Source organism: Mytilus edulis, chromosome 5 (genome assembly GCF_963676685.1).
Source record: "Mytilus edulis chromosome 5, xbMytEdul2.2, whole genome shotgun sequence".
Classification (NCBI taxonomy): Eukaryota; Metazoa; Mollusca; class Bivalvia; order Mytilida; family Mytilidae; genus Mytilus; species Mytilus edulis.
Window position 1 is genome coordinate 37643036 of NC_092348.1, and position 12126 is coordinate 37655161.

Genomic DNA, 12126 nt, shown 5'->3' on the forward strand with positions numbered 1-12126 from the left:
GTTATTATTTAAAATATTGAGACGATTAACGTTTTATTTTATTAATAAGGGTAAAAACTGGGCCGATATGCACGTTATGAACATTTTTGATGTTTAGACGAGTTGTATATACATTATGTACACAGCCATGTATCACCATCATTGATGGCGATCCGATGGATACATCTGTTGTAGGGTTGTCACTGACTCAGACGTACTTATATATATATATACAACTCGTCTAAACATCAACCCAACAATGTTAGATCTGTAAATTTGCTTTCGCAAATTTTTGGTTCTTCCCTCGCCGGGATTCGAACCCATGCTACTGTGATATCGTGGCACCAAATCGCCTGCACTGCAGCCGTCCCGCTAGACCACACGACCACCTGGGCTCTCAAAAAAAGAGCTTTCGGTGGGCATGTGTTACCTTTCCACGTCAGTTTTAATCTAGCGGCGTACTACAGTACATGATATATAAGGCATGAAGATGTTATTGTTACAGATCAGCTAAATTATCTATAGTAAAGGATCCTACAAAGCAATGTAAGATACAGTCACAGAAAATAATTATATTCATAAGTACGTCTGAGTCAGTGACAACCCTACAACAGATGTATCCATCGGATCGCCATCAATGATGGTGATACATGGCTGTGTACATAATGTATATACAACTCGTCTAAACATCAACCCAACAATGTTAGATCTGTAAATTTGCTTTCGCAAATTTTTGGTTCTTCCCTCGCCGGGATTCGAACCCATGCTACTGTGATATCGTGGCACCAAATCGCCTGCACTGCAGCCGTCCCGCTAGACCACACATATAAATTACTCTCAATTTAAGATTGACTCTTGAATTTAAGAGTCAATATAGGATGAACGGATCATATAAACCGGAGGGAAAATATGATACATGCCCAAACAAAAAATATAAACGAGTCTAAATTGAAAACTACGTTCAAACCTATGATTGCGTTGGATAAAAACGTTATATATATATATATATATATATATATATATATATATCCAAAGGTGTGATAAATCCTGTTACTATGATGAGTTTATTTACAACAACTTTAATGCCACTGCTTGTGGAGTTCCAATTCCCCGAAGAATCACTTCTGTGCTGAAATGAATTATTATTGACATGGTCCTTTTTATAAAGAAACTGCTTAAAAGAACTTTTGAATTTTTGAAATAATCAGATTTTTTTTACCTCAAGTATAGATTATCTTTGCTGTGTTTGGCAAAACCTTTTGGAATTTTTGTTCTCAATGCTCTTCAACTTCATACTTTATTTGGCCTTTTTAACTTTGTTGGATTCGAGCGTCACTGGTATATATACACAGAGATTGGCAACTCCGTGAAATCCCGTTAAAGATCGCGGCCCGGGATGAGATTCTCGTCGATAAACTTTAGGACATGTAATCAAATCAGGGATGAATAACCTCGATAGATAATCAAGAAAAGCAATGGGAAAATTATATAAAATCATATTATAAATTCTTTTCTAAAAAAAAATATACTTGAATGTTATAAGCATTTATTGTCAATTTGAGAAAAATATTTTTATCTGCATTTCATAATTTATAATTCAAATCTGGTAATGCTCAATTGTTATTACAAGAAAGTTTTCTGTACGGCATATCTTTGCAATAGTTTGCTCAATTACACAGTAAAATTTTGTGTGTCCGATTTTCCGGTAATTAGGTCTTTAATAGAGTTGTGACTGTTGATTCACAGGTATGCGATTACGCAATTTATTGCCCTCCGATCACCTGAATATTGCCGGAGGTGAAGTTCTAAATTGATTATTACTTCGCAATTGTTTTTTAAAACTAAACAAATTCTGATATATTATTTTAACCATGACCAGAACTTTATTTTAACAGAAGCACTCTGCAATACTTTAGTGTATGTTCAATCAGGAAAACAAAAATAGTCTTTTAACATGTCAAAAAAGGAAATGAAGCAACTTTTTCATATATAAAAAAATATGTAGCCAGTAGAATTTTGTGGCCGAATTTTGTCTCGTGAGAAACTGAATTTATATCTGTTTTAATTTAATTTAATTGTTTAATTGTCGATTGACCTAAAATAAAATAAAACTATGTATGGAACCTTTGCAAGCTGACTATGCGGTATGGGCTTTGCTTGTTGTTGAAGGCCGTACGGTGACCTATAGTTGTTGATGTTTGTGTCATTTTGGTTTTTTGTGGATAGTTGTCTCATTACAATCATACCACATCTTCTTTTTTATTTGTACATTATAGTGTTTTCGAAATCACTATTTTTGCTGCCATGAAATATTGAATATGAATCAGTCATTATTTGTATTTTTTTAAAGACTTAATATCAGACTTTGATTAAAAACAATATGTATCATAAGTACAGTTAAATGCTCTGCTAACTGTAGAATTTTAATGTTTTGTTTCATAGACCTCTGAAGTACTACAACATTCTTATCTTTACTCTTTCCTATCAGGTAGTGAAACTTGAGTTTGAAATTAGAAAGATCTAAAATTGTGCACAAGTTTTTATATCTGATCTTTTGTGGGTTTTTGTTGTTCTCAAGGTACTTTTCTGTGCAGTTATTTTCTTTTCATTTGTTATTTTTTTTCCTCTGTGTTACAAGACCTTGTACTTTTTGTATTGCCCCTTGACATCTCCTGCTTCTGTTAAAACCTTTAACACAAATATCTCATCTGTTTTAAATGAAATAGTCTCATTCCTGGAACTTGTTATACAGAAATTCATTTTAATATCAGATTTTTTATAAGCATATAAACTGCTTGGTCTCTTCACACAACTTTTGTTTAGGACGGAATGCATGAATAGGTATATACATGTACCAGGTCATGGATATATAAGTACACGTTATGTGCTTTTGACCTTCACAAGAATTCTTAAACATTCATAGATGTGCAAAGAATATTGTTGTCGTTGGGTTGTTGTCTCATTGACATATACCTCACATTTCTGTTTAGTCATAGCATCTGTGCCTTTTCAATTTATTGCAGAAAATATTAGCATAAACATTTTTTTCAAAACAGGAGAGGTGAAAGAGTGATCACAGAATGAGGACATGTAAAACTGAAACAACACGACACAACAGATAAATATAAATAAGCACCACTGATAATTTGTTAAAGGACTGAAACAAACATAGATGGTGACCAATGAGAGCGACTAAAGTACAGTAGTAGAGTGAACATTACTTGCTTCTTTTCCTACACATTTTGTCATTTTATGTAAACAATTACATATGTTACTTTCCATGGAGAGGAAGGAATTTGTGAATAGAGTGGCCTTCCAATGATAGTCATATATGCAAATCCTTGTCTCATTAGCAATCATACTTCATCATCATATTGTTATTCATCTACATGTACATGTAGTCATGTAAGGTTTCTGGTAAAAACTATGTAAACATAAAGACGACTAATGAAGTTGAACACAAGATATTTATTTACTTTTTTATCCATTTTACAGTCAGGATGAGCACATGTACTTTTCTCTCTTACATAACCATTGTTAGTTTAAGTATCACATTGATAGTAGCAATCAGTCCACTACATGACTGTGCCGTCACATTTGGAAAAAGTCATCACTAGTTGTTCCTGTTTGCCAGGGAGTCTTATTTTCAATCTGAAAGACTTGGGAGTCCAACATTCAGCACATGTATGATATTATATCTCTTGTATGCTGCACTGATAGGTAAACTTGATCAACATCTTTGTTCTTTTATAACATGCAGGATCCTGTTAAAAAAAAGCAAGCTGTCAGTTTCTGAATGTAAATATATATAAAATTGTATATGTCATCAAACATGTCAAAGTGGTGGAAATAATGGAAAAAAACCTTCTATACCAAAATCCAGTATCTCATAGGAAAGTAATGCATGTGCTGGGTACAATAATTCTCTGAAGATGGAAAAATTTATAAACTGTAAACGGACAGGGGTCAGTCTTGATATTGAAGCAAAACACCATGGCTGACAGCTATAATACTGATTTTTAATTGTAAATTGCATCAAAGTGGATGAAAATATGATAAAAACAACCTCTATATGCAAATTCAGTATGTCTGGGGAAAGTAATTCATCTCACAATTTGTTTAATTCCTTTTCAAATGAAAATGTTTTGATAAAAATTACGACCGTGCTAAAAATGTTCATAACGTGCATATCGGCCCAGTTTTTACCCTTATTAAATTCTGCAATAAAACGTTAATCGTCTCAATATTTTAAATAATAACTTCTGCAAACTGAAAAAAACAAGGTAATTCATACTAGAAATTGAAATATATACTTACATTATGCTGTTTTGAAATGCTTGATGTGTAATAAAAATCGAAGCGTGGTGGTGTACTTGTCGTGATAGAATCAACATGCCGATCTCGTTAAAGTCTCGTGAGATGCGTGACGTGGATTAGATTTCGTTGACCACTGTTACAGTTGCCAATCTCTGTGTCTGGTTTTTTCTAGACGAAACACGCGTCTAGCGTCAATGCCAAATTAAATCTATATTGAGTTTATATAGAAGTTTCGACATATATCTCTGTTTTGTTTATCTTGTGTTCCTGTTAATAAATTTACTCATCATAGATATCAAGACTAAATTTTGTATTTACGCGAGACGCGCCCAAGGCTCGGCTGATTTCAACTAGAAGAACTATAACAAATATAAATCACCTACGAGGTACGAAATGCGAAAACAAACTGTTCCGTAGCTTCATACAAATCTTACATAAGATACGAATTATTTTACATACAAATTTCACATGAGAAACGAAATGGCCCATTTTCACAAACAAACCTTCCATATTGTAAAACATTAAAAAGTACATTCAATTCAACCTTCTACGATGTACAACATTATATACAAGCATACATACCAACAAATTCTACATGATGTACGAAATTGTAAAACAATGCATACAAATCATTTATGAGGTACGCATTGGCATAAATGCAAATTTTCAATAAGGTACAAAATGGTATACATATAAACTCTCATGAGTCACGAAATGATATGCATGTAGACATTCCGTGAGGAACGACATGGTATACATATAGAGCTTTCATGAGGTACGGCATGTTCAGGGTACAATATGGTCAGGACACGGAAGGATTTTTTTATCAAGATTCATTAAGGGTTAATTATTTACAAAGACAAAACAAAAAGTCACTATAATACATAGGTTGAGATGATAAACTATGAGAGCTTATGCGGTTCAGTAAAAGTGTTTCAACAAATTTGAAGAAAAATAAACGAAAAGTAAATACATTGTTTTGAAGGAAAACTCTTTTTTACAAGTGAATAAAGACGTTTTGTCTTCAATTAGATGCGATAAAATACATGGATTGCTATTTGAAATACTAACCTTTTAATTTTCAATTGTTTAAAAGACTGAATAAAAAGCATTAATGTATAATATTAGTGACAATGGCTGATTCGTAGTACTCATTCGCATTTATCGTGAATATACACGTTCTTAAGGAAATTTGAGTTTTAGCAAATATTATTAGCATGTATGTGCAAGTCTTCAGTGAGGAACAGTGTTGGTGATTTGTAAACCCAAATCTTAAGTTATTTGTTATGTATGTTTTCAGCTAAATTTCTTTTTTGTATTCTTTCATGTAAACTGATTTTTTTTGTATCCCATATAGAATGCCATCAACTTTAGCATGCATGTGGTGCATTTGGTCAACCATGTTATCATCCCTCTATGAGCAGGGATAACAAAAAGAATAGTCTTTTTTTTCATTTCAATGATCAAATGACTCATATATTTTTAAAAGAGAAAAAAATATTAAAAGTTTTCTGTTGCATACATGTTACTTCCTATACTTGTTAATTTTCTTTGTCGTTTCCTCTCTTTTTGTGATTTTTTTATTGACAATAATGCTTGTACTACATATTCCCATTCACCAGCCCAGTAGTCAACCCTTCTGTGTCGACTTAAGTTATCATCGATATGTTCATAATTATAAATCAATTGTTAACAGAACTTAAAATTTTTGAAAAAGTAAGGCTTTTCTACCTCAGGAATAGATTACCTGCGCTGTATTTGGCACACCTTTAGGGAAGGTTAGGTCCTCAATGCTCTTCAACTTCGTACTCTATTTGGAGTAAACATTTTTTTATTCGAGCGTCACTGATGAGTTTTTTTGTAGATGAAACGCGCTTCTTGCGTAAATATAAAATTTTAATCCTGGTATCTATGATGAGTTTATTTTATGTTGAAACCGTAAACCGGAAATTTTGCGCCATCTTTATTTGGCGACTTACCAACTGAACTTTAACATGCTAAATTCGTGCAGATTTTAGTAAGCAATTTTTAGGAATCCTGAACATCAACAACAATTATAGTATACCACTGTTTAATAGTCAGGACTAGATTTAACTGAAAAAAATCTAGGTCACAAACCAAAACTGAGGGAAAGATATTAACTTTAAGGAACAAACAACAGAACAACAGATACACAAAATTGCTTAACACACAAATGCCAACATACATAATACCGATTTTTTAAAACATATTTTAAATCGGCACATTTATACATCTCTTATTAAGCAAGTCTTGAAAATTGATATAAACCAAAATCTCTGGCGCAGGGATCCAATATTTATTCCGTTCAATACTATGTAACACTACACTCAATATTAAGTGTAGTATTGCGGAGCATGTATCGAACGGAAATGAACTCAGCGCCGGAGATTGATAAAACCCTTTTTGTAAAAAAAAAAAAAAAAAAAAAATAGCAGTCCACAAACTTAACATTGATTAACAAAAGCACAACCCAAAACTAGGTGCTATGTAAGGGTAGGCAGATCTTACCCCACATTTAAGGCGATTGATGAATTTGCGTCATCAAGCTAAAATAAATCACAACATGTATATATACAAACAACGCGAGCAATATGATGCAAATGCAAACAATGAAAAACGAAGTGAAAGTATTTTAATTTATCAGATATAATTAACAATCAGAGAGAACTTGTACATGCAAAATGTCAGACGTCACAAGTCATTTACTTTCGGTCAAAACGGAAACCTGAATAAACCGACTCACTGTCCAAACCGGCCCTTTTTCATAGTCCCGTAGCCGGCCGGTTTATACAGGTTTTACTGTACTTGTTATAAAACACACATTTTCAACATATATATTAAATTCTTTTAAACTTGTTAGATCAGACAAGAAGATGCAAGGAATATGGCAAATTAATTTAACTTTTATCATATTGATCAGTGTATTATAATTATATTATGGTAATCATTCGAAAAAGGATAAATGGTTTCATTTCCCTATAGTCACGAGTAGTGCTTATATAACAATCCCAATAATTTTCAGTTTCTTCAAATAAATTAAATATAACTTTAATTCATGTAAGTAAACGTTAATTGATGCTATAATTCTATGAATCTGTTTTTTCTAGATTATCGCGAAGTTTGTTTTTTGAGTTTCCACTCTCATTTAAAAAATAGTGAAAAAAGAACTGCCGCAGTAACACCTATTAGCCATCAATTTTGTCATGGTTCGTTATTCTAAATACTAAATGAAAAGGAAAATGACGCTTTTGTATTCATTGAGGTTAAATCCTCCTATTATTTGTTTTTGTATTTTTTTAAACGACAACATGAAAGCTTGTGATAAAACCGTTTTCCCGAGATTCCAAAATAGAGTAAATACGTAATTGCAAACGAAACGTGTAGTTAAAATGTCCCTATTGATCACTTAAAAAATTAATTTTGCAAAATCAAAAATAAGATGGCTGGAATAATTATGTTTTTATTCAAGAGGTAGTTTTGTAATCCAGAATTTGATTCCAGAAATAAAGTTACAGTGAACTTCGATGAATTTAGTGGTAGAAAGTGGGTTTTGTAGTACACCATTTTCTGCACGGCACTCAAAAATCCCTAAATGATCGTCTTTGGTAACATTAAATGTTAATGATGTTGTCACCGCTGTACCGGATATTGTTGTAATAATTCCAGTTGTTAGTTCCATGTTGTCCCTGAACCATGTCAAAGTGGGTGTTGGATCACCTCTAGCAGACGTACAATGTAAAGTTGTCTGAGAATTCAAAACAATGATCTGAGGTCCGTCGATGGATGGTGGTCCGGGAGGAATCTGAGATGAAGCTATAAATATGTATATATAGTTAGTTGTTTTAATATGAAGTGTAATTAGTTTGAAAATATACCGATATACAATAACATTTTAATTATAACAAACTTTTTTAACATTTTGAATAAATGCTCAAACATTTAGTTCAATATTATTTCGGTGATCGTAACACATGTCATATGTGAAATATATATAAACATAACGGTCAGCTAGTGATGGCATTCAAGAAATAACTAAGGAACGGTTTAAACTCATGGTTTGAAAGCTTTCTTTTGAGGAGCAACCATCTTTCTTGGAAATCATAATGAGAAGTAATAGACCTAGAATATGGTTTTAACTTTGAAATATATGCTTGATAAGCAGGCATTGTGGAAATGTTGTTACATAAACATATAAAAGTTCACAATTGGGGAGCTGAATTCAGCTTTTTATTATGTGTTTATTTACGTTCAATTGGAATGATGATTTTGGGAATCGACGTGATGATGACTTCGATTACAATAAGAAAAAACACTCCAAAAGACGATTGTTCTGTAAAAAGACATGCGGGAGGGTTGAGATCCCGCTAACATGTTTAACCCCGTCTCATAATGTATGTATGTGCCTGTCCCGAGTCAGGAGCCTGTAAATCAGTGGTTGTCGTTAGTTTTCGCATTTGAATTGTTTTACATTGTCATTTCGGTGCCCTTTATAGCTTACTATGCGGTATGGGCTTTGCTGATTGTTTAAAGCCATACGGTGACATATAGATGTTAATTTCTATGTCATTTTGGTCTCTTTTGAAGAGTTGTCTCATTGGCTATCATACCACAACTTTTTGTTCTTATATGTAATACTTACATGAATTGTTTTATTGGAATTGAAATGACATGTGAAAAAAAAACCTGTTCGACCAACTATTACAGGATCTGAATATTTTGAAACGGCCTTAAATAAAAGCAAGTGGACACACTACATATATCTGATAAACTTGATCTGAACATAAAATAAATCAGATAATGAAAAATATACAGAACAGTTGTATAGTTGTTATTTATTCATGATATTTGACAAACATTAACCATAATCATTTGAAAAACATGGAAAGAGCTCAAGTCATGATTTTTGGCATATAATGATATCGTCAGTAAGGGCACGATAATTTCATTTACTGGTACATAGTACTGTTAACGTAGCGAGTACATGTTTTAATTTATATTTCCGACGATATACATATATTTTATTTATCCTGAAATGTTTCCCAAAACTTGAAACTGTAGTTATTAATCCAAATCATTTTCTTTAATTTTTCAAAGAAATCGTTGAAACGCGGACCGCGAAGAGGTCACCAAAATGAACTGGTTAGGAAACAGCAATATTCATATAACGGTTTTCTCAACATGACTGTTGGGTAACAGGAGACTTTAGTTGTACAAGTACAAATAAAGCAAAACTGTATTTATTTACCTGCTATTTGTACAGTAGTTGGAAATTGCATGATAAAGTATTTTATCTATTCTACACTTTAATTGTCATGATTCGAAATCACGCATTATATCTGAAAATATCAAACTGTAAAAGTAATGAAAATGTCTTAAAATATTACAATAAAAACAATGTCATTCTTAATTTTGTTAGCCCGTCCTTGTAAATGTCGATCTTTCCCAAAGAGATTTAACGGTCGTTCGAATGAAAACTATACTAACAAAGTACAATATAATTTACGAGGTATTTTAAGTTCTGTTGTAAATATGGAATACTTACCCATCATCAGGAACATATAGATTATTACCAATAAACACAAATAGTCCATTTCAAAACACTAGGCCGTAAATTACTTATACTTCTGTGAAAATTGTAATGACTAAAGAATCAGGTACAAGTTTTTTGGTAACCAAACGCAGTTATCTGAATATTTGATGATTGCTAAACATTCTTTATAAATATTTATTGAAATGATAGGTTAATGATAAGGATTAGATAATTAAAATAATTTTGTTGTTGTTAAATTTGATTCACTGATCATTGTTAAATTTAAAGGATGAAAGAATAGAATTTCTTGTTCTCGTTCGGAGCTAACCAGACCTTTTGTCTTATTAAATATTTCTATCGTAATTAATATATAACTTGTGTGAGAACATGAATTTTGAGAAATAATCTGTTTACAAACTTTGATATATTGTAAAATTTAAACCACCACTAGTTTACCTGTTTGCTATGTTCGAATCATCAACATGGCTTGCTCATGCAACTTTTCGTATCAAAAGTTATTAAAGGTACCAGGATTATAATTAAGTACACCAGACGCGCGTTTTGTCTAAATAAGACTTATTAGTGACGCTCATATCAAAACGTTAAAAAAAACCAAACAAATTCAAAGTTAAAGAGCATTGAGGATCGAAAATTCCAAAAAGGTGTGCTCAATACTGTTAAGGTTATCTATTCCCGGGATAAGACAATCTTTAGTTTTTCGAAAATTTGAAAGTTTTGTAAACAAAAAAGTATAAAAAATGACCACATAATTGATATTCATGTCAACACAACAAAGGAGTAGGTCCGGTAAGAGCACTTTTTGGCCCCAAAATATAGCAGTTTTACAAAATTGTTAAAATGTAAACTTTTAGTTATTAATTGGATAGTAAAATGGTTCTGCTACATGAATATGGGCTGTTTTTGACAATACAATGCACATATATTGGGTACAACCACCATTAAGCCATGCTAAATTACTGAAATCTTCACAATTCCAGCATTTTAGTTAAATTTTAGACGGTTTCCGTGTAAAACGAAAGTGGCCGCATTCGTGTTCATCCAAAATATTGAAATATAAGTTGTATTTGATGATAATACATAACATATATAAAGATTGACAAAAAACATCTGAAAAGGGACATTTTTTTCGCATATTTGGTAGATTTTTCATATTTTAGCTTGAATCGGATCCTTTTTAATTACTAAATGAGTTAAAATCTTTCACAAAAAATAATTGAATCAATTGAAATAGACACTTAAGTGTTCAAAAAGTGGTCGAAATCTTTCGTTCGATGAAACTGAAATTTGAGGCCAAAATCGGTCCTTACCGGACATTCTCCTTTGTTTTAAATTATAATTATATACACAACCAGGACAAAGGTTTTCTCAATTATATTGATATTTTGTTCTATCTTGTCGTGTTGCTGCCCTTTATGCATGTTATAGCGAGGTATACAATATAAATTCCACTTTCAAAGGCCGGACTATAAACTGTGGTTGCTTACATCTACATTTTATTGTCTAGCAATGCCAGAGAAAACCAGGCAGGACTGTTCAACTAAAAAAAATTAATTTGGTCAAACTTATATTTTTCCCTTTCAGTATAACATACTGACTGGGAATATATAATTTTTTTTCAATTTTTTGTGAATTTGACATTTTTTTTAATGAAATTCAATATAAGGGCTCAAACCGCTATTTTCCTTTGAAATGTATGGGGAAAAGGCCAGTTTCTTACTGTTTTCAATTATCCGTCATCAAAAAAACAATACAAAACATCAAAAATGACAAAACTACCTATATGAAAGTCAAGTACTATGTTGGTGTAAAAAATAATGAAAATAAAATTTTTGGTATCTTTTTGATTTTTTTCAAAAAATAAGGTAAAAAAATGCTAAAATAAGGAAAATTGAAAAAATTGAGAAATGCCAGTTGCTAACCGTTTTCAATGAACCATCATTGGAGAAAAACAGCCCTTATGACTAAACTACCTATATGGAAGTTTAGAACTATGTTGGTGTAAAAAATAATGGAAATAAAATTTTTGGTATCTTTTTGATTTTTTTCAAAAAATAAGGTAAACAAATGCTAAAATAAGGAAAATTGAGAAATGCCAGTTTCTAACCATTTTCAATGATCAATCATTGGAGAAAAACAACCTAAATGACTTAACTACCTGTATGGAAGTCTTGTACTATTTTGGTGTAAAAAATAATAAGAATAAAATTTTTGGTATCTTTTTGATTTTTTTCAAGAAATAAGGTAAAAAAAATGCTAAA

General features: G+C 31.7%; 1 protein-coding gene and 1 long non-coding RNA gene across 2 annotated transcripts in view; one reads left to right on the forward strand and one right to left on the reverse strand.

Moving 5' to 3' along the window:
* The window catches only part of LOC139523601 (hemicentin-1-like), a 327025-nt gene that overhangs the window by 205829 nt on the left and 109070 nt on the right, over positions 1-12126 (forward strand). The gene's annotated exons all lie outside the window — the stretch shown is intronic.
* On the reverse strand, positions 3428-4447 carry LOC139522392 (uncharacterized). Its single transcript, XR_011664415.1, has 2 exons — positions 4297-4447; positions 3428-3743 (listed from the first exon to the last, which is right to left on the reverse strand). It is a non-coding gene; the product is annotated as an uncharacterized lncRNA (long non-coding RNA).